Here is a 24,013-nt window from a genome sequence, read left to right as displayed (position 1 = left end):
TTCTAAATCACCTTCGTCCCCCTTTACTTTTTATAGTGGTTTTCTTCCTTTCTGGATTGGGAAAAATCAGAGGGAAGGCCAAATCAGTAGAAGACGAAGAGAGTAAGGAAGATGCCAAAGGACAACAGGTTCATCCAGAGCACAAAGAGCAGGGTGGGCTAAGAAAACGACAGCTAAGACTGATCATTGTATCACCGTCACATACCAAACTGCCCAACTGCTGCTTCCTTCTGCATCATCTGGGCTGCTCAGTCTCACTACAGTCATCCCTTCTGGCCGCTATTCTGATCCAAAGGGGCAGCAGATTTAATTTTGTTTTAAAGATGCATACGTAAGTAGAAGGAAGAAATATTGTATCAGTTGATAGAGGCTGCACCAATTGTGCATTCAATTCAAGAGGTCACATGGGGTGGGGGCGGGCGTTAAATTCTGGGAGCTGATGCCCGAGCTTCCTGCTGGTGGGAGCAATGTTAACAAGTCCCAAGGTCCTGTACTGTGGTCACAATTTTGGCCTGATAATAAGTATAATCTATATTTGGTTACTATTCACTTAGTACACCAAGTACCAAAAACTTTACAGATTCAAACAAAGAGAAACTAAGAGAGGCAGTATAGCAGGGAAGCCAAGGGCAAGTATCCACGTCCAAGCTCCACCACTTGGTTAGCCATGTGACCTTAAGAAGTTCCTTTACCCCTCATGCCTTAATTGCTTCTTTTGTAAAACTGGGATAATTGATAGCATCTATAGCACCGGGTGGATTAGCAAATGGCAGAACTGAAGTTGGTACACAGGCTTACACAACTCCTAGTCTTCACTAAAATGTTACAGCAAAGGGCCACCTCATCAAATAAAAGCTCTTCTTCCTCTAACCACACAGGTACAGGTTAAGGTGGGATAAAGAAGCAAGATCTGCATGCGCTTCCCGGCTTCACTCTTTTCTGTCACCTACGTATCTTTCATTCATTCAACAAAGACTGCCGGCCATTAAAGACGAGGCTCAGTGTTGCCAGGAGCACAAGGAGATTGTTTCTCTTAAGAAGAAAACAGAGTGAGAAGGCAGATAAATTTGTATATAGGAAATACTCCAATAAGCACAAATAGGCATCACACGGCTGTTATGCACACCTCTGTACTATTAGGTCAAAGAGAGAATACTTTGCTGGCTGGATGGAGCAGGACAGTGTATGATTTTAAATGGTGTGGAGGGGACCCTGGGCACTGCAGGAGGTGCAAAGGTAGGAGGGCTAAATAAAAAGACACAAACCTGAATGCCAGAACCCCTCTCAGCCAAAGCATTTCTTTTCAGTACTTCTCTCTCAACCACAATTTCCATGGTTTCACTCATGAACACGTAAGAAAAAATATTACATATCCACTCTAAGTAAGCTTTCAGCAAATGACCCAGGGAACTTTCACCCTGGAAGCAGCCTTCTATAAGTCATAAAAATTTAAGTAAATTTTTATTATTAAAACATAACCATCAATATATAGCAAAATGCCCTATATATTAGGTATAGGTGATAAGTTTTGTTGATGAAGATGGCTATGTCCCCACCGCCCCCGCAGAAGTATCGCCATGCATATAAAAAGTATAATGCTATCAGAAAGATTAGAAAGCTTTCAACTGACAATTCAAATAAGTGACCATTTTACTGACAGTTGCATGTGGCCAGTTTGGGGGTTTAACATTAGCATTTGCATCATCCACCCTTAAAGGTCCCAAAATATAGATACTAATAACTGTAATTTTGCAAGAGGGCACAGCACTAACATATTTCAACAAAGGCACCAGATAGGGAGTGGAGCGCAGGGAACGGTTTCTGGTCTAAGGATAGCAAAACCATTTGAGCAGACTGTTTATATTTTGCTTGTACCTACTCAGGGTTGGCTTACAAATCACTCTATTTGTAGCTTTTAAACATCATTAATTTCCTCTCGAAGTAAGTCATTCAAATGCCAAGTTTTCCCCTTTTTTATGTAACAGTGCCTTGAACACATTTCCTCAGAATTTAAAAATTTCAGTTGTATGTACATGATTGCTTTCTTATTTGTTTGTGTCTCTGCCCTGTATGTCCTCTCTTGCGAGCAATTTCCCTGGGCTATGTGTATACCCTTCCAACCAACCCTGACATCTCCAAAGGGGCGGAATTTGGAAGCCCGGCCAAGCTCAGAAGGGCGGGCGCCTCCTGCCGGTGCCGAGCCCCACTGGGTGGGCCCCACTGGCTGGGGACGCCCAGGAAGTGCCCACAAGTAGGGTTGCCCCATCTGAATCAGTGCTAACCACCCAGGGAAACAAAAAGAAGACAGATCTGAGGACAAACAAAAAAGGGGGAGAGAGAGAGAACTCAAGTTTGGCGTGGGGACGGGGGTGGACAGGCAGCCTCTCTCCAGCGGCAGGGGGCAGCTGCGGTCCTAGAGCAGAGCCGTGGACTCATGCCCTGCTCTTGAGCGGCTGAACCAGAGCAGGAACCGTGAACCTCATCAATGAGACGCTCTAAGGGAAGAACCGTGGCGCCCTCATCTAGATGGCCGATGTCCTTAGCGCCCCATGTGAGGCTCGGCTGGCAGCAAGTGTTCACAGCAGAACCTGTGGTGGGGCCAGGTGACTTCATTCCCTCCCCTCCCCACGCAAAACACTGGGCAAAGCAGAAGCAACACAAATAAAAACCATAGATCGGTAAGTTATATAAATGACTTACTTGTAGTGTAGATTTACTCACAGAAAAACGTCTAAAGTAAAATGAGCCATAGGAATAGATGACTTTTAATGAATTTTTGTAGATCAAAGTTAAAGATTAATTTTCAATGTCAAGGGAGGAGATGGAAAATACAGAAAGTCTGAACATTTTATTTGGTAGCCAGCCTTAAATTAATAGTTTTTTAAAATTTCTGCATGTTTCCAACACTCACATGAAATTAAAATTCTTGAGCATCTCACTCTCAATTATGAAACTGTTCAACATAAATCACAAAAACTGAAAATGACACAAGTAAACTCTCGGGCTGTATTTGATGGTAATTACAGTCATTGAGAACAAACCAGTTTCTACCAGATGTTGGGGGTTGTGAAAGGACAAGACTGAAAATAAAGTTTCAATTTGTCCATTCTTCTTATCTATAAAAACACAATAGCCTTGCTTTCACTGTGAGGGTACATCCTCCCTCACATCCTTGGATACCACCTTGCATGAGCTAGGCAGTAGAGGAAAGAGTTACAACCACAAGATTAGTAAATTTTATTTTTTAAAAGTAACAATGTTCTGGGAGGAATGAACAATGCCAGTAAAATCCTTGGCATAACGACTATAAAAATAAAATGTTAAACCTCAACACAATTCAAAAATGCACTCTTTCATGGAATTCATCGATATAACTTATAAGGTAACAAAGCTGTTGCTCCAAATGCAGCCTCATAACATTAAAGCTAGTTAATCATCCAAAATTCATGTAAACGATAATATGCATTTTATCGTTTATCAGTACAGGCCATCTTCCAAACAAGGCCTGTAAAACTGTCAGATGTATTATATGCTGCACAAATTCAGTTAAAGAATAAATATGGATAATGCTGCGGAACTCCAAACATAATAAAGTGATTAAATATTAGATCTCTGTTGCTAGCTCCAAGAAATACTTTAAAGTTAGGCCCTCTCTGAAATTCCTTACTTTGAGATGATATTTACAACGAAATTCCAAGCTAGAAATAACACAGAAAGAGCTGCTGAAACAACTTCCCTTACCAATATCTACACGAGGAAGACCTGTCTGATAAATCATCTAGCTCTTGATAAGAGACCGGAAAGGCTTCTACAGCTTCCAAGGCCTCCAGGTTCTGAACTCTTTACAAGAGATACGTGAAATTGTTGTGTAATATGTCATCTGACTCTTCATAAACGTTTTAAGACCAAGAAATGGTCAAGCAATATTAAAAGCACACATAAATCCTCACTTCAGTATTTTTCCATTTCTATTCTACTAAACTATGAAAGGATATCTTTTAGAGCCCACCAGTGCTCAGAAACTCACCTCAACAGCTAAAGCTTCATTCACTATTTCTTTATCACAAATGAAAACATTTGCTCATTCTAAACTAGAAACAGTTTCTCCCTCAAAGTATACCATGTTTCAGGAGAGATCTCTCTATTATATAAAAGCAACATTTCTGAGCCAGAGTCTGATAAGTCTAAGAAAACACAGTATCTAATGCTTAAAAAAACAAAATGTGCTTTTTGGCTGGAGATGCCTGAGAAAGGTAGAAAAGAGAGTGGGCCAAACCTTGAAGTCAGTAAGATGATACAGAAGTAAAGATATCCAGTTGATAGAGGAGGGGAAATACCTCTTTCCAAATAGTGTTAATTGGCCAAAATTACCCAAAACAAACATTATTTTGGCAAGACCCCAACTTTTGGCAACAGTTAAATAAATATTCTATGCAGGAAATATACAGACCACACAAGGATATCTTGCTGATTCATACAAACAAAGAATCATCACAGATACAAATAAAACAGAAGTAGAACTATGTATATTTATTAAATGCAGGGATGAAAGCCCACAGAAAATAAAACTTTTCTTCCCACTGGCAAACAAGTAATACATTTAACACAGTGATAGAGGACACTATACAATATTTCAAAAATTTTTAGCTAGTAAAATGGTATATTTATCCCAAAGTGCCATTACTCTTTTCATTAGACCATACAGACACTTTTAACTACATCTTTACATAACACTATAGTATTGCCTGGTTTTCATACAATATTAATTTCCCTCACATATTAGAATCTGTATCTATAGAGTAAGACTTACAAAACTGTACATTAATTCATAGAGTAACAAAAGCTACAATGTTTTAGGGGACTCCCTTGAAATAAATCCAGAATAAAAGACATCTTATTTATAAACAAATGCTCAGTTCAACCTTACTAGTTTAAAGCAACTTACTGTATATTTGGGTAACTTTTTAAAATAACTGCAATAAGACAGACGCAAACTACTATCATTAGGATATGATTTTTCAATAGCAAAACATTAGAACTTTATATTTGGGTGCAGCATTACAGAAAACAACATATCCTAAACTATGACTGTTCTCCAAGTAAAATGGCTTTAGCACCTACCTGCTCTGTTGCTGTATCTTAGTCCACGGAACGGCACTAACAGTGTACAAACAAATGTTTAAGCTAAAAATTCCTTCCTTCTCAATATGCTCTGCTCTTAGATTTACTTTTGTATAATGGCCTTAAAGTGGTATATTAGACAGTAACTAGAAGACATATTCCATTTTCTGACTGAAAGCCAATAATACTCATGAATTTTTTAGCTGAGAGACACTTCAAGATGCCATTGGGAAGACTGTAATAAACACATTAGGCTGCAAATGGGCAGCAGCAGCTCTTTAACACATGCTGCAATAATCAAATAAATGGCTAAATTCATGTTCACTGGTTACACAAATATTTTGCTGTAACATGTCCATCATCTACATCTCTCTCAAAAAAGGGAAAAGCCTCTCAAAGTCTTAGCTTAGCAAAATGCAGTGCAGAATATGTAAGTAGCAGGGAGCTGATCTAAGCCATCACTACCAACAGGGGGAAAACGTCTGACATCAGTAGCATACGACGGTTTCCGCTTTCTGAATTCTCATAGGCTAGGTTCCTTAACACAGCCAGTCACTGGGCTGCTTCCACACCCGACGACATCAGCCATTGCTAACGCGGCCAGGAATAGCCAGACTACGTTTTAATAAGACCTCACATGATGAAAACATTGCAGGAAGCAGCAGCATTCCTTGCATAAGGTACACATTTTCTCTCTCCTCCAAGTAGGGTGTACTCAGTCACTTTTTAATATCCTGAAAAGCAGTTTTCACTGAGGGCTTAGCATTGTGAAAAGAAGTCATCAAACCAAGAACTACAACATAGTGTTTGTGTTTGAGTTTTATAACTTGTCCAGATCAAAATTCAATTATCCTTCTTTATTCTGAAACCCATTTTTATTCTTTATAAGGTAAGGTAAAAAAAAAAAAAAAAAAAAAAACAACTTCCTAAATTTATGAGAGAAACTTAACTGGTAAAGGCAAGACAGTCTGCATCTATACACAAGGTGTTTTTATTATTTGAGTTGTAAAAAGTTCTTACATAGATAAATGAGAGCCCTCTCCTATAGTATAATATGGTTTTTGGTTGTTTTTTAGCTGACATTTATTGAGGACTTATTATGAGTTGGGTACTCTGCGCACATTTCCTTGCTTAAAACCTACATTTTGATAACACGTATATGTAAATAGTACAGATTACCTAATCTCTCTGACCTGTTTCCATAAGTAATTTGCCTAAGTCACACAGCTAATAGGTGTAATTATAACTATTGTTTATTGAGTACTTAATATCTTGGTAAGCATTTCTTACATACTTCAAAGGTATGAGCTTCTTTATTTCCTATAACAGCCTATGATTATCACCATTTTACAGATGAAGAAATTGAGATACAGAAGAGATAATATAACCTGGAAAAGATCATACAGGAAGTTTTACAGCTCATAAGTGAATCCAAACAGATCCCTTATTAATAACCACTGGAATGTGGGTAATTAAAGTTTCCTATACTTTAATACTTTCACTGAACAGAGAAACCTAATAAACTTGTGTATATTACAAAAAGCAGTATGTTTTAACTTAGTAAACAGTGGCTATGTGATTTGAAAGTACTTTTCTTTTTGCTAAAAATGTAGCAATATCATTGTGAAATGCAAGACACTTCTTTCTGTAAAAAAATACACACTTTAGAATTATTCATCCATTCACTCAATAAATAATTAATGCTCCAGGCACTGTCGTAGACACTGGAGAAAGCCACGACAGAACAGACAACAGTCCCTCTCCTCTTGAAGCTCATATTCTAGCACAGAAAGGAAATCAAACCTCAGCTAATGCACATTTATTCCCTGAAAACAGAGAAAGTATTATTGTTATTATTGAATTTATTATGAATGTATTAAAAAAGAAACCAGCTAGAAATTCTCTCTGGCATACCAAGAATGCTCAGTTTTACTCAAAACAGTAAAAATCTTTCCTATGTTTCAGAAGTCATAATTGGTTAATTTCAAACTTAGTTATCAAGGGTAATTATAGAAAATAATACATAGTATCCTATCAATTTCATTTTAAACATATAAATGAGTTTCACAGTGCCTTTGTTGCATAAACCATACCTATACTTATAATTTATTGTCTGCTATTTTCAGTTTTTCTATATTTATAAGACCTAGAATTTATATATACTTAGATTTCTTAAAAGTGCTTATGGAAGGTACAGATTTTTATTATTTTTCCCAGTCTATAACAGATGTGTTGCATATACCCATTTGGCAGCAATTTTTGTCCATCTGACTTTAAGTCTTAGTTTGCACAGAAACAAATGTATTGTTTCAAACTCTTAATCAGTTACATAATATTTAGTTAAATTATGCAATTACAATAACAAGTACAACTGGCATAAACTCGGAGTCAAGAATCTGGCTCTTTTTAGGCACATGATGTCACTGGTGAGTGCACTGGAGTTGCCCACCAGCCCAGGGCACACAGAGCGTGGCAGCATTAGGATGCCATTAGCATTAGGATGCCATCTACAGAGGTGAATGCAGGTCATGGGGTTATGCTAGCCTACCGGGCCAATGGAGGTTGATTAACAAACTCAGAATTAACACAAAGCTAAACTGAGGACAGAGGTCATCCAACCATTCAACAAATATACCTGAATACCTACTATGTGTTAAGTACAGTCCTAGGTATTGGGGAATACAGCAATGAACACAACAGACCAAAGTGGTGACTCTCATACTCTGATAGGAAGTAGGGAGAAATAGTAAAACAAAATATTTACTGCATCAGATAGTGATTATAGGAGTAAAGAAAAATAAGGCAGGATTAGGATACAGTATAATGTAGGTGGTGTGAAGGGTGCTATTTTACAGAGGTGGTCAGGAAAGTCCTCTCTGATGGGTGACATCTAAGCAGAGATCTTTCTATCAGAGTTTTAAGATTCATAATAGGATTTCTTTATAATGCAACCATTAAAGCAAAACATATGAAAAGTTGTGGCTATGAGTACATTCTCTGGTGTCAACTCTGGTTTGAAATCCCTGGAACAACACACATTAGTTATGTGACCTGGGGCAAGTTCTTTAATTAACCTCTTTGGACCCTCGTTTCTTCATTTGTAAAACTGGTGAAATAATAATACGTAACTTTATAGGCTTACGTATGAAATGTAAAGGGCACAGAAGAGTGACTGCCACATACTAAAGAGCTTATTTAATCCATGCAAGATATTATTATTTCAATTTAGTAGCCAGCATGTAAATGTTTATAAAAATAAGCTGATGGTAAAGCTGGAGAGGAAAATTTATAGAAAAAATAAAAGGTATCAAAATATTAGCAGTCAAATTATTTTGAGGGGCACTATGAATGTAATTTGGTTTTTCTATTTTCCAAATTTCCTTTCATTAACACATTAGATTTTGGGGAGTTTACAGTAAGAAAAAAGAAAGGGAGGAAAAGGGAAAGAAAGGGAAGGAGGGAGGGAAGAAACAAACAAAGGAAAAAGTAGTGGAAAAACCTGGCTATGCTGCTAAGAAAAACAAATAAATAAACAAACAAACAAAACCCCAAATAAACCAAACAGGGATTCTTTTAAATAACCAGCTCTTTGGAATGTAAATTATAAGTGTGTAAGTTGTATACATGAATATTTTCAGGAAACATATTGCATAAAATAAGGTGACCCTATGCTATGCTAAGTGGCATAAAGCCTGCCTAAAGTGAATGAAATGAGAAATCAGATCTCATTTTACTGGAGACTATCAGCAATGAAATTTAAAGAATGAATATTTCCTCTAGTAAATCAAAGGATGTTTCTGTAACAATTTCCAAACTTCCAAAAGTACAACTATACTTATAACTATATTATAACTTACATTTCTCCAAATTTTCCTTAAGTTTTTTAAGAAAGAAGGAAACTCAGTTATTTTAGTTAAACTCATGACTATAGTCTATGTTCTTTAACTTAAGGGACTGTCTCATATTTTCTCTCCTACTGCTGTGACTCTTTCAGAGCAAGAAAAATAACTAAATTTTTTGGCTTTCCAGCAAAGGTTACTAAAATTGCTCTTTTTCCTCAGAAAAATCTTACTTATCCCTCTAGCTCAAATTTCGTCCCCTTTATGAAGGCTTCATAGATTCCACTAGGAAGAATTAAAGGTTCGCTTCTATTTGTTCCAAGCCCACGGTACATTAAAATTAAAACAACACTTCTTTCTAGGCCTCCTGTGCTCCCCACGAGCCACCCCTCTGCCCAAGCAGGCCACACTGCTGCCTCGCACCCCAGCCTCTAAGCGTCAGAACTGCCTCCTCCCCTTTCGTCCACAACCACTCATTTAACTCCACTTTCTTGCGAGCTCTTTATCTGCAATCACATGGGAAAAGAAAGTAGAGACCAAATTTTAAACATGCTGCAGAGAAAAGTGCAGGACCCAAATTAAGGGCTTGTGGTTTGAGAAGAAATAAGAGCCATTGGTTACAGCCCTTTTTGGCAGTTTTAAATTATGTTTCCTTACTAGGGTAAAATCTGTATAAGAAGTATTTTTCTGAAATACTCTTTTAATGCTCTGTCTCTGTTCTCTACCACACTTCTGCAGAAGTGGAAAATAACAAAGAGGAAAAACCTGCTTTGGGAGGACCTCGGATTCATTTTTTCACTGGACATATTCCTACAAATTTGCTTTTGGTCAGATCATCACAATAACCCTCAGCAGTATTTACTATGAGGCAATGGTTGGCATTAATAAAGAAAACATCAGCTCTGGAGCAACAGACAGCCCGCCCCCCCCCAAATCCAACTTGGTCTTATAAAAATAAAATGAATTAAGCATTTTTATTTGCAAATAACACATACCTACAGAATGATTTACTGAGAAATCCTAGAATTTAGGAAGTTATTTATAAGAATTCGTTACTTCAATGGAGTTTTTAAATTACCCTGGCACCAGAAACTGTGAGCCAAAACACTTAATGTAACCATTTTTCCTCCCTTCAATGCTGGATTTTGGTAATCATTAAATCTGACAATACTGTTTCTGACAGACTTCTATTTTAGCTTAAGTTTCAAACTCGGAACACACGAACAGCTGTCAGCAGAAGCATCATCACATTGCTATCACTGGGACTGCAGAGTGGAGACCAATTCCCTGCCCCCAGCGACCGAGTTCAGGGAGCCCTCTAGTTGGTCTTCCAGCTTTGAGAACAGCACAGAGTAGCCCTGGCAAGCTGCAAATGGAGGGTTTCCCTCCTTTTTATAGCTCCAGATGGAGAGTTATTGTGTTTTGTGGAACTAAATTTATCATTAGATTCAAGAATGCTAGCTGCTAAGAGCCTGTGGGCCTAGCTCCTGGGGAGAGTGAGGTGGGAGGATCCCTTGGCCAGGAGTTGGAGGCTGCAGTGCACGGGATCACTCCTGTGAACAGCCACTCCAGCCTAGGCAGCACAGCGAGACCCTGTCTCTAAACAAAAACGAAACAAAACAACAACAAAAAGGAATGGTAGTTTCTAATTATCTCTTGGATAGTTAACACACATTTAAACCTAAATGAGCCTGAAGTGTGTTACAAGTAATACTTTAATGAACAAAATAAGGGTAGTCTCGAACAGGCATTATTACAAAGATGAAAACAAACTCCTCCTCTTTTATAATATGTTGATCTCTACCCTTTTTAAAAAAAATTAGTACTACGATGTTTTTGCACTGAGAAAATAAAGAACAATTGTTTGTGAAAGCTACACTTATGGATAAAGATCTGTGAAATTGCTACACTGCCTTATTTAGCTATAACTAGCAAGTAATAAACATGCAATGAAACTTAAAAGAAATTAAGATAATTGCTTGACACCTCAGAGACAGCTAGCTACATTATATCCCTTCTGTCTGGTACTGAAATCAAAGCGATAATAATTCATTAAGCTGAAATCCAAACCCTGGTTGCAGCTAGGATAGAATGATGTGGAGAAAACTAAGCTAGCTCTCAGAGACACCATGGCACAGTATATATGTATTTGTAAGCACAGACATAGGATTTCTTTAGTTTGGTAGGTTTTTTTCAAGCCAATGTTTCAGAACCAAGAGCAGTGACTATTACACAGTTGGACAATTAAGTTTTATACAAGGTTAAGTTGCTAATTAATGCAGGTCTCCTCCTGGCATTAAAAACATAGCTTAAATTACAGGCTTTTAACTTAAAAATCTATTTGCATTTATTTCCTTCTGATGTTCAATTCAACAGTACTGATAATTAGTGAGTAGCTGCTGAGGGCAAATTACTGTGCTCTTTGGACACTACAATACAGTCACTGAGTTAAGTAAGAGAATTTGATCTCAAGAAATGTAAGATTTAAGGAAAAGATACAAGTATGGAATTAACTAACAGGAAAGACAGTATATATGAAAAATACAAAGTACTAATGATGGAAAAATTACATCTTCTTGTGGGGAGAGCTGGCAAAGGTTTTATGAACACCTGAGCTAGGTTTTGAAGAACAGGTAGAATTTTCCAAAGCATATGTGAGACACCTTCAGGGCTCGAAAGTGGTCCAGCGAATAAAGAGCAGGGCCATGCGAGGGCTGCTGGAGTGAGCCCATGTGCTGCCATGGCCAGGGTGGCCCAGGATTTGGGAGTCTGGATCCTTCCCTCCTTGCCCAACCTCTTTCCCCAGGTCGCTGCCAGGCCATGGTTTTGGTGCTAGCTGCATCCTACCTAAGCCGGCACAGCCCTAGAGCTGTGCTTCTCAAAGTGTTATCTTGGAACTGCCAGAAATGCACTCTCTGGCTCTAGATCAGACCTATGGAATGGGCTCTGGGATTGGGGCACAGCCCTCGGTTTGACAAGACCTCTCTGCAATTGTGATGCCTGCTGAAGTTTAAGAACCACTGCCCTAAATGTTAGAGAGAGAAATTTTCTTGCCCCATCAGTGACAGGAATATGATTAACATATGGTGATTATATTCCTCTCTGAGGGAGAAGGAAAGGGACAGGTAAAGCAGAGCACATTTTATTCATTCAATTCATTACTTACTGGATATTTGGATAAGCACTTACTTTGTTGAGTCTGAAAACCTTTCTGGCAGTGTAGGGAGGAGAGACTGAAGACTAGCTAACAGGACATTGCAAAAGGCCACATACTGTATGACTGCATTTATATGAAATGTACAAAATAAGCAAATCTGTAGAAAGAGAAAGTAGATAGTGGTTGTCACGCGCTGTAGGGAAGGGAAAATAGGGAGTGGCTGTTTCTTTTTGGGTTGATAAAAATGTTCTGAAATTAGATAATGGTGATGGCTGTAATACTTGTGAATAAACTAAATACCACTGAACTGTACACTGTAACAGACTGAATTTTACGTGATTATCTCAAAAAAGCTATTATTTAAAAGAAAAAACCAACAAAACCAACAAGCTATTAAGTGTGATAATGATAACCTGGTAAACTTGTGCAACAGATAAACGTATCCGATAGTTTGCAATCATTTAGAAAACACACACTGGGGATTATCATGAGCAAGAAAGACTTCTCTAGTAACATTCACCCCAAGTGAATTTTCCTTGTTCTTTTTGCTAAAGACATTAGAGTAAGAATTTTAATTTTTTAAAAGCTTACTTTTTTGCTTAATAAAAGTAATACATGCTCCTCATAGGCAATTTTGGAAATACAAAAGCTTTAACTAAAGAATCAAATAGGCTGGGCATGATGGCTCACGTCTATAATCCCAGCACTTTGGGTGGCTGAGACGGGAAGACTGCTTGAGGCCAGAAGTTCAAGACCAGCCTGGACAACTTAGCAAGATCCTGTCTCCACACAAAAATAAAACAAAAATTAGGTGGGCTTGGTGGTATGCACCTGTATTTCCAGCTACTCAGGAGGCTGAGACAGGACGATCCCTTGAGCCCAAGAGTATGATGTTATAATAAGCCATGATGAGGTCACTGCACTCTAGCGAGGCAACAGAGCAAGACCCTAACTCTTAAAAAAAAAAACAAAAAAAACCAAAAGAATAAAATAGCACATATTTTTATCACCCAGAGAATCATCAGTAACTTTAAAATTTTTTTCTGCTCATTATTTTAAAATATATGTGTGTATACAATTATGCACAAACCCTATGTGTAATTTTATAGCTGCTCTTTTGGTTTTTCCTTAATGTTAACCAGTACAATTTTTCCATGGCATTAAATATGTCTTTATAAAAATGTTTTTAATAAGTCTATATCCCATCATATGAATATACCATAAGATATTTAACCATTTTCTATAGTTAACCATTTAGATTGTTCCATAAATAACATGGTGATGAGTATAGTGATTCCACATTTCTGATTATTTACCTACAACGGAGTCTTACAAAAGGGTGTGACCACATTTATGTCTATTTATGTATACTGTCAAACTGTTTTCCAAGAAGGCTATATTCATTTACAATCCGCTTAGCAGGGTGTTCGAGTTCCCTTCTGACAATTCACAATAGTGATAGGTACTATGATTTTTTAAATGCTTTGCTAATTTCAAGATTATGGAGTAAGACTTTTATAATTTAAACTGATTATTAGTATATTAATATCTTTGAAGTATTTATCGTACTTCATTTCTACTCTGATAAACATTAAGTCAGGGGTGCAGCATAGACACAGTATATTGAAGTCAACTGGGCAGGTGACATAATACTGTGGTGGAGATCAAAGCAAACTGTGGGTTCCACTGTTGGTTCCCAAATTTTAAAAATACAGATTTCCTGACTCCACCCCAGACCAACTAAAGCAGAATCCCGGATGGAAGGACCTCAGGGGATCAGCTGATGCCTGCCCAGCACTGACTGGAAGGGAAGAGCAGCATGTAGAACTACCCAGCTTGACGATGATGGAGAATTAAGAGTCAGGGCTGGTGGAATAACATTCTGGGTGTTAACAGAATATTGCTCTTTCTTGCCTCTCTTGACAGGCTTCCACTCCCCTGTGGTCCATTCCAGTGGAAGGTGCTGTTCTCAGACAGAAACAGCAGCTAGTCGGCCATCACTCCATTACAAAGGTGCCCTGGTAGAAAACTTCCTGCTCCTTTGAAAAGCCTCTCTACACCCCCCACGGAACACCTCTCTACCTTCCTGTCTCTGAAGTTTACATGCCACTTCATCTTCTACATTTACTACAGATTTGGGCATCTGATTAGTTCTTCCTCCCTAGCCCAAATCTGGTCACCATCCTGAGTGCGAATGAGCTAATACTGTCCTCGCAGGTCCTGTTTGTCTCATCTCCATTTTGCTTCAGCCACTGCCTCCTATGATCCTACCCTGAATCTTGTTATCACCCAAAATTGTCCCTACTTAAATGGTACTTTTTGCCCATAACCTCCTAGCACACAAGCATTCATACTGTCTTCCTCCACAGTAACAGGTCTTCAGTGCACGGAGAACTCCAGTCCCCTGCCCCTCGTCTCATCTCCTTTCCTTCACTACCTAGCTAGATGCTCCCACCCACCCCCAGCCCCTCGGTTCCCTTTCACACCTCTCCTCTGGAAGAATTCACTCTGCAAAACTTCATCCCTAAGTCTCTGCACTTGTTCAAAGGGGAATCTGAGCGCTGGTGGAGAATATCACACAGCTATGGGAAAAATGGCCTCACAAGCATTCAAGGTTTCTTAAAGCCTTTACTGGTCTCAAGCCAGCACATTCTTTTTAACTCAACAATTATTTCCAGCTTTTACCACTTCAGCAAATGGCCTTTCCATTTGATTTTCCTCACCTTCCTTTGTCCTGCTTAGAAAGATATCCACCTCTATCAACATCACTTGTGTCTTGGAGGATGCATGATCCTTCTTCCTGTAAATACTGACTGCTTCAACCCCATTCCCTGTTCCCCTCCTCACCTTCTCTGAGGCCCTGCTGCAATAGTTATAGCCTCTCATTCCCATACTTTCAACCCCTTTTTCTCTACTTTAAGCTATAGCACACTCAGGTCATTTCCATCCCCTTAAAAAAAAAAATCCGTTGAGTCTAAATCCCTCTATAGCTACTACTCAGTTGCACATTTTTCCTCTACATCCAGACCTGTCCAAAGAGTACAACTCTGTAATCCTTTGCCCCCAAAGACTGGGGACCATATGATTTAGAATTCACACTTACAATATATATATATATATATATATATATATATATTTTTAAATTTGAGAAACATAATACATGGCATATACCATATTTCATAACATTCCCAGAGGGGCCTGCAGAAGCATTCTGTAATCAAATTCAGTATCATTTCTGCAGCAAAATGTATGAATATTCACACTAAGTGGGACAAATGAAGATTATAAATCATTTCACATCCATTCCGGTCAGGTTTTACTGCCAAATGAATTAGAAAAATCTTTCCATTTTCAGACTTTGCTGAATTTTGAGATTCACATAAGGGAATACAGGCCTGTAGACCATTCCTATTCCCTGCCACTCTCTTTGCAACCCAAAGCAATTACATTTCTTCCCACGTCACTCCATTACATCCCCCCCCCCAGTCTTCTATGACATTCAAATGCCAAACCTACAGAAATTCTGGCATGCGGAATGTTGTCACCGAACTTTCTGCTGTGTTTGCCACACTCATAATTCACCCTCCAGTCCATGCTCCTCCATGGTCCTTCCTTCAGTCTTTCTATTCGGTGGCTTCCATGGCCCAGCACTCTATAGGTCCTGCTCTTAAACCATTTAATTATTCCTTTTCCAACTCTTTTAGGGGATCTTCTCCCTCTTTGGAACTATCCAGGCTTCCATCTCGGCCAATCCTCTCCTCAGTCATCTTGTTTTCAAAATTATTTTTAATAGCTATATTGAGGTCACATGCCACAAAATTCGCCCTTTTAATGTATACAGTAAAATGTGGTTTTAGTCTACTCACAGAGTTGCGCAGCCATCACCATACGTAATTCCAAAGCATATTCATCACCCCAAAGGGAATCCCCATACGCATTATGCATTTACTCCATTCCTCCCTCTCCCCAGCCCCTAACCAGTACTAATCTACTTTTTTTGTCTTTATGGATTTGCCTAATCTGGACATTTCATATAAACAGAATCAAATAATATGCAGGGCATTTTATGCCTCACTTGTTTCAATTAGTATAATGTTTTCAAGGTTCAGCAATATTGTTGCAAGTATCTGTATTTCATTCCTTTGTATGGACAAATGTTCCATTGTATGGATATATCACATTTTGTTTATTCAATTATCAGTTGATGGTCATTTGGGTTGTTTCAACTTTTTGGCTATCATGAATAATGCTACTATTGACATTTGTGTACAAGTTTTCACACAGATACATGCTTTGAATTCTCTTGGATACATAGCTAGGAATAGAGCTGGTGAGTCATATAGTAACTCTATGCTTAACTTTTTAAAGAATTATCAATTTGCTTCTCAAAGTGGCTATACCATTTTATATTTCTACCAACAATGTAGGAGGGTTCCAATTTTTCCACATCTTCCCCAACACTTGTTATTTCCCTTTTTTTTTTATTATAGCCATCCTACTGAGAATGAAGTGGTGTGTCTCACTGTGGGTTTGATCTGCATTTTCCTAATAATTAATGATATTGAGCATCTTTTCATGTGCCTATTTGGCTATTTGCATATCTTCTTTAGAAAAGCATCTATTCAAATCCTTTGCCTATTGAAATTGGGTTCTCCAGTGATTCTTAACATGGCTTTTGAGGTTATGAACTGCTCTCAGAATCTGATCAAAGCCAAAAAGTAAAAGCACACACAGAAAAATAAGACATACAATTCTCCTAAAAAGAGTCACTAACTCACTAAGACCATTTATGGACCTTCTAAGATTAAGCACCCTTGTTCTACACCATAGCTTCTCCACCATGGCTACATATTTAAAAATCACTTGGGGAGCTTTTAAAAAGTATATTACCAGGCCAGGTACGGTGGCTCACGCCTGTAATCCTAGCACTCTGGGAGGCTGAGGTGGGAGGGTTGCTTGAGCTCAGGAGTTTGAGAGACCAGCCCGATCGATATCAAGAATGTGTTTCTACCAAAAATAGAAAAATCAGCCAGGCGTGGTGGTACACGCCTGTAGTCCCAGCTCCTCAGGAGGTTGAGGCAGGAGGATGGTTTGAGTTCAGGAGTTTGAGGTTGCAGTGAGCTGTGATGACCCTTCCACACTCTAGCTGGGGCAACAGAGTGAGATTGTGTCTTCAAAGAAAAAAAAGTACATTACCTTATGATCCAGCAATTCCACATCTAGGTTTATACTCAAAAAAATTGAAACAGACACTCAAAGAGATATATGTACACCCATGTTCAAAGCAGCAGTATTCATAATAGTCAAGAGGTAGAAACAACCCATATGTCCATTAACATATGAATGAATAAACAAAATATATACATGCATACAAGAGATTATTCAGCCTTAAAAAGGAATGAAGTACTGATGCATGCTAAAACAGGGATGAATCTTGGAAACATCCTAAAGGAAAGAAACAAGATGCAAAAAGCTACATATTATGATTCCACTTGGCATTTAGAATGGTCAGATTCTCAGAGACAGAAAGTAGAGAAGAGGTGTCAGGGGATGAGGGCAGAGGGAGGTGGGGAGTTACCATTTAATGTGTACACAATTTCACAGATGCTGAAAAAGTTCTGAAAATGGACAGTGGTGCAGGTTATACAACATTGTTTTTAATGTTATTTTACTGTACACTTACAAATAGTTAAAATGGTAAATTTTATGTATATTTTGCCACAATAAAAATATTGAAACAAAACAAAACAAAACAAAAATTTTAAAGAAAGAACCCAGATAACCAGGGCACTACTCTAGACTCATTAAATCAGAAATTTTAGAGGTGTAGTTTGACCCTCAAGTACTTTTCTTAAAACCTTTTCAGGTATTTCTAATGTTCAACTAGGATTAAGAACTGCCACTATATAGTAAGTATCCCATGGTGGTACCAACTATCCCCAAGGTTTCCCAAAATCTTTCTTTCCAGCCTTCACCTCTCAAAGCTTCCACTGCAAAAATCCAGCTGCTGGGTGGCTACTGACAAAATTGAACTCATCCATTTCTTCTGCCCACCCACAATGCCCCACCTGTAAGATGTCAGTCCACTGGACATCACCCTTACACTTCTGTGTTCTCTTCATCAAATCATCAATAAGGGAGACCATGCCTCTCAAATATTCTCAAGTCTCCCCTGTCATCACTCTGCTAATCACTACTGCTTCTGTTTCAGGTCTTCATCATGTCCCACCTGGATTATCCAAAACAAGCCTCCTTACCTCCAGGTGATTTCTCTGGTTAAAATTCTCTGGTGGACTTCATTCCCTCCAAGAGGAAGCCTATGCTTCCTCAAATGTAACATAAGGTGTCTGAAGAACCAGCCCTCGCCTGTCTCCAGGCTCACGTCCTGACCTATGTTGCTACACAGTCTTCAGAGGCCAGCATAGCTGCCACAGAACAAACACAGATACTCGCCAAGAGGTTAAAAAAAATGAACTATATGAAGTTCTAAATAAGGGAAACCAGGATGGTGGTCATTCAGGTGAAAATAACCAGGGGATGTTAGTTGATTGCAAGTTTAATATGATTTAACCAAATGACTTGATGATAAAAATAAAATAACAAATCTACTTGTAGACTGCAAGAACAAGAGTAAAATTAAAAATCTGTGATTCAGATAGAAACATGAGATTCCATGTTGCTTCAGAAGACAGAAATGACAGGTTCACTGGGAATTTGGTCAAGGAAAAAGCTGGAGTGTGTATGAGAGAGAGAGAGAGAGAGAGAGAGAACTACTTGGGAAGAGAAAACATACACAGGTGAGAAAGGATACCGCATGTGTTGAAGGGATATTTCAAGACAAGAAATGCCAGACTGACAAAATGTGCAGTTTGAAAAACAAACAAAACAATAATATATTTGATGTTCAGTAATCATTAAATGTTGGACAATGTACTAGGCAGTGTATTATTTTACTTAATTCTCAGGGCTCTTCAGAGCAAATATTGTCCCCCGTTTTACAGAGGACAGAACAGATTCAGAGAAGTTACCTGACCTGTCCAAACTCTCAGAGCTCGTAAGGCTTCAGACCAAGTTCTGACTGCAAATGCCATGCTCTATCCACAATACCTCGCGTTTTCTAATACAAGCTATTAAATAAATATCTCAAAATATATAACAGGAGAGTTGCCAACAATGATACAAGGAAATGATCTAGGTAAAACATAGTAGAAAAAAATGAGCATTTCATCCTCAAAGTTTACGGAAAGGTCATCCCTAGAGATCTTCAGTTGGAACATAACAACAGGAATGAACACTTTAAGTCAGGATTGCCAGACACGGTCAGCATTACCACACGTAGCTCATCGCTGACCTTCCAATATGAAATGAAACTCCAACAGAGAAACCATGGCCTTCCGAAGCTATGATATGAAGGAATCAGATTTTTTGCACCAAGGAAGTAGGAGCTATCCCTTTCCCTGAATTTCCTGTTCAGTTATGTCGCTGTGATATGCTTATTTGTGCTTCTGTTCAATTCCAGCACTCAGACTGTTCTCACCACCTCCAGGGACTGACGGCAACCAACAGTGACTGTAGTGCATCACTTGCTTAAACCACAAAATTATACTGAACTTAGGCGGTTTAGATTTTCAGGACAGTGCCAGGTACCCATAAACTCAACTGCGCACCCATTAACCTGCGGTCCAGACCCACATTCCAGTAAAACACATCTTACGGTAGGTCGTAAGATTAATTTCTCTTACACTAACCTTCTGCTCACACTAACTCCTGTATAAGAAACAACTTCCTGTTTATATCTGCTACCTTGCTTTCCTCTACCTAATCCTAGGTGTCCTGATAACAGTTCCAATTTGTATTAGGAAATCATGTTCCAGAATCTAATTTCAACTGTCTTGAGGTTACCTGGGAGTGGTAAGAATTTAGAGGTGATGGGATATCAGACCAAGTAGGTCAGAAGGGGCCTCAAATGGGTCATCAGAGGAATTCTATTTCAACCCCGCAGAGGGAACTAAATATAATTCAACAGTGCTTACATCTGACAAACATACATACCAACTATTATCTAAATAAAAGACTACACTCTACCGATAGCCAAGCAGACAAATCACACAATTTTAATTGGTCTGCTAATTTCAGTTGTGAAGAAACATAAGACCCAGAGTCCCCATAGATCTTGGTCAATGTCCCATAGCACCAGACTCTACTGCAATCTGTTCTGAACCAGACAGTCTATGCCACAGCCCTTCCTAAGGACCCACACTCTGCTTTTATGAGGCTTGAACCAGATCACACAGAAGACACCCTAACAATACCATGAGACACTGCTCCCCAGTACTTGGCTCAGGTATCCAGTCTATAGGCTCCCAGGGTCTGTACGGATGGCTTGGCACAAGGGTTCTGTACAAACAAATACAACGGTAATTGGTTGCATCAGTTTCTCACTCTTTGGAATATATAAGAAAGAACTGTTCAGTGGGAAAAGAGAGAACGGCTGAAAAGACACACAGAAAGAAATCACAAGATAAAGTTACAATAAGTGAGCCAAAGAAAGTCATGGGGCAGAGAAAAGACAAGCAGTGAGAGTGTGAAGGGCTGGTTAGCTGGCAGGAGAAAACCAGCAGAAGCAGATCAAGAGAGCACCTTTGCCACCATCACCAACAAATACAGAGTGGTTCTCGACCTCTCCTCTCAGTAAATCATCTCTCATGCTCAATTCCTCCAGATGGCAATAACTAGGCTATCACACAGACACGGAGGCTTCTGATACGGGGAAATCTGTGGCTAACCTTGTCCACCAAAGACAGAAGCCTATTGAGAAAGGCAGTTCTGCTTGACTTCATCTCCTGACTTGGCCCTGGAGTTGCTGCACCTCCAGATAATAATGGGCTTTGGAGTTATTAATATTTCTTGCTTTCTCCACTTACTAGCTGTGCAACCCTGGGAGAGGCACTTAACCTTTTTCTGAGGCTCAGTTTCCATGTCTGTAATATTTAGAAAATAATATTTACTTTATAAGTTTCTATGAAAAATAAATGAGATAAAATATAAAAGCACATGGCCTGGTATATAGAAATTGCCTCATAAACATTAGCTGCCTTCGTTATTATTGTCATTACTATCTAAAACACATGGCTTATTGTAGGTACTCTGCATGTAACACTGTTCGGACAAGACGACACTGCCTTCTCCTTTTAGCTCTCACGCTATAATACAAGTATCTTTTTGCAGTCTACTTAGGGCTACATTTTTTGCATTTTTGTGCTTCTACTATTTAAAATGGCCCCCAAGCATAATGCTGAAATGCTATCTAGTGTTCCTAAATGCTAGAAGTCAGTGATGTGCCTCATGAGAAAGTACATGTGTTAGACAAGCTTTGTTCAGGCAGGAGTTATAGTGCTGCTGGCTGTGAGTTCAGTGTTAATGAATCAACAATATATATTAAGCAAGGTATCTTTAAACAGAAATGCACATAAAATAAGGTTATATATTGAACAGATGACTAAAATGTCACCAAGGGCCTGCAGGAATCTAACTCTGTATCTCCCCTAGGAGCAATGGCTCAGTATTTGCCAACTAGGTGTTTGCAACAACTTTACAGAACATAACTCTTGCGCATCACAAGAATCAACTGTAGTATATTATAGGTAGAATATGGGAGTAGGTGAGAATGTTTGGACCATAAAGCTGGAAGGGTAGACCTAGAAAATGAAAGAGGCTTTCATGTCCTACTAAGGAGTATGTGGTCTTCAAATTGCTTCTAATCTGTAGTTACTGATTCCAAGACTATGGGTTTAGAAAGGGTCTACTCCCTCCTGCTCCTTACTGTATCCCTGATGTCCAGCCCAGATGTATCATCTACAAGAAAAACCACTACTTAAAGCCTTCTCCCGCTATACATGCTGTCCTCTCTGTTCAGAGCAGCATAGAGGACAGACCAGTGATGGTCTGGAAGCCACATTAAAAGTCAAAAGAAATGGGTGAAATGAAATTGAGGAATACATTTTATTTAACACAATATGGTCAAGATATTATCATTTCAACATGTAATCAATATTGTAAAAATTATTAATGAGATATTTTACATTCTTTTTTCCATACTGTCTTCAAAATGTGGGTATATTTTGCACTTAATTCAAACTAGCCACATTTCAAATGCTCAGAAGCCATTGTGGCCCGTGGCTACTATACTGGGCAGTGAAGGGCTACCTCCTTCTGTGCCTAGTGATCACTGACCCAGCGTTAGCTTAAGAATCAGCTGTATGATCATCCTCTCTGCTAAAGTGTTCCCTCACCAATCCTCACTTTCGAGAGAGTCAGTTACTTTTCTCCAGTGCTAGTGAAGCACCTGACAAAATCTTACAACAAACAGCTGTTGAATAAATGAGCAAGAGGATTTAAGTGTAAAAATGAAATTGGTTATTTTTGCATTTTAGAAATAAACCAACACATAAATGGCTACATTAGGGGGACCAAAGGTAAGTGACAAAGATATATCCATATTCTACTTTCTCACTCATTCCCCCACGGCTGCAATAACAAGGATTTAGTGGAGTGAAACCTTGCCTACCGTGAATACTGACTGGAAAGAGTGACATCACCTAGGAGCAAACAGACCATAAACCATTAACATTTGAAGAGGGACAAGGGCTCCCCCTCTGAAAGACCATATAGACAAGCATCCCTTTCTAGAAAATGTGCATGCATATAAAATGCTCTACGACAAATCTTAAGTCGGTGGTTTACATTCCAGTGTTCTCAATGCCTGAAAACAGGATCTCAATTTGAAGTCTCTGTGGTTTTTATACCTGAATTCTCCATCATAGCAATGTAGTGAGTAAAGGACTTTGGAAGCAGCCAAGCCTGCATTTGCCAAGAAAAGGGGGAAGAAGCTAAGTAAGAAAATATGTAACACACACCTTTCAGATCCCACCATTACAGAACTTCTCCCTAACCCATGGCAATTTATAGTCTATCTCTCTTAACAATCTCTGCAACCCCATCTTAATGTTCTCCCCCATATCTCCCCTTCCTCTAAGGCAGATTTCTGAATTAGCTGGGAGTTAAATTTTCATGAATATATGTTTCTTTTCAATGCAGACCAAATGCCCTTTAAATAATGCTTTACTCTTAACATATTTGAAATAAAACAGACGTTTACTAAAAGTAGACATATTAAAAACCAAAAATCACTTAATATATTTTTCTCCTTGTCCCTATGTTTCATCCCATCTTCATTCTAGAATAAATCAGCAACTCCAACCTAGCACCACTGAACTTGTCATACATAGTAATTTAGAGCCTAGATTCTGGAGGTAAACTACGAGTCTGAATCCTGCTCCACTACTTAGTAGCTGTGTGAGCTTGAACAAGTTACTCAACTTCTCTGTGTCTCCATTTCCTCAACTGTAAAATAGGCATGAGATAGCACAACCAGTGTTATTGTGAGAACTAAATGAATTAATATATATAAGATCCATAGAACAAAACCTGGCATAGAAGTTCTACATAAAAGCAGGCTTTAAGGTTAAGAAAACTTCTGTCCAACTGTTATGCTAAAGTCATTTTCCTCATGAAAAGAGAGGAAAAAGCAAAAGCAAAGCCCACAAAATGTTATATTTAATAAGTATATGTAAAAGCTAGGCATGATGGCTCACGCCTATAGTCCCAGCTACTTCAGAGGTACAGGCAGGAGAATGGCTTGAGCCCAGGAGTTGGAGGTTGCAGTGAGCTATGATGTCACCACTACACTCCAGCCTGGGCAACACAGCGAGACCCTGTCTCCAAAAAAAATATATGCAAAAATGACATATAAAAGTAGACACTTTTACATTTAAAACAAGAAAGCAAAATTTGGAAAGGCCAATTAATAAACAATTAAAAATTTCACAGTTCTTAT

The 24,013-nt window shown here is 38.7% G+C and overlaps 1 protein-coding gene across 4 annotated transcripts in view; it reads right to left on the bottom strand.

The window, feature by feature from the left end:
• The window catches only part of NCOA2 (nuclear receptor coactivator 2), a 265,072-nt gene that overhangs the window by 99,738 nt on the left and 141,321 nt on the right, over positions 1–24,013 (bottom strand). The gene's annotated exons all lie outside the window — the stretch shown is intronic.

The sequence above is a fragment of the Eulemur rufifrons genome, chromosome 3 (genome assembly GCF_041146395.1).
Source record: "Eulemur rufifrons isolate Redbay chromosome 3, OSU_ERuf_1, whole genome shotgun sequence".
Taxonomy (NCBI): Eukaryota; Metazoa; Chordata; class Mammalia; order Primates; family Lemuridae; genus Eulemur; species Eulemur rufifrons.
The sequence above is the reverse complement of the archived record's forward strand: the minus strand, read 5'-3'. Positions and strand labels throughout refer to the sequence as shown.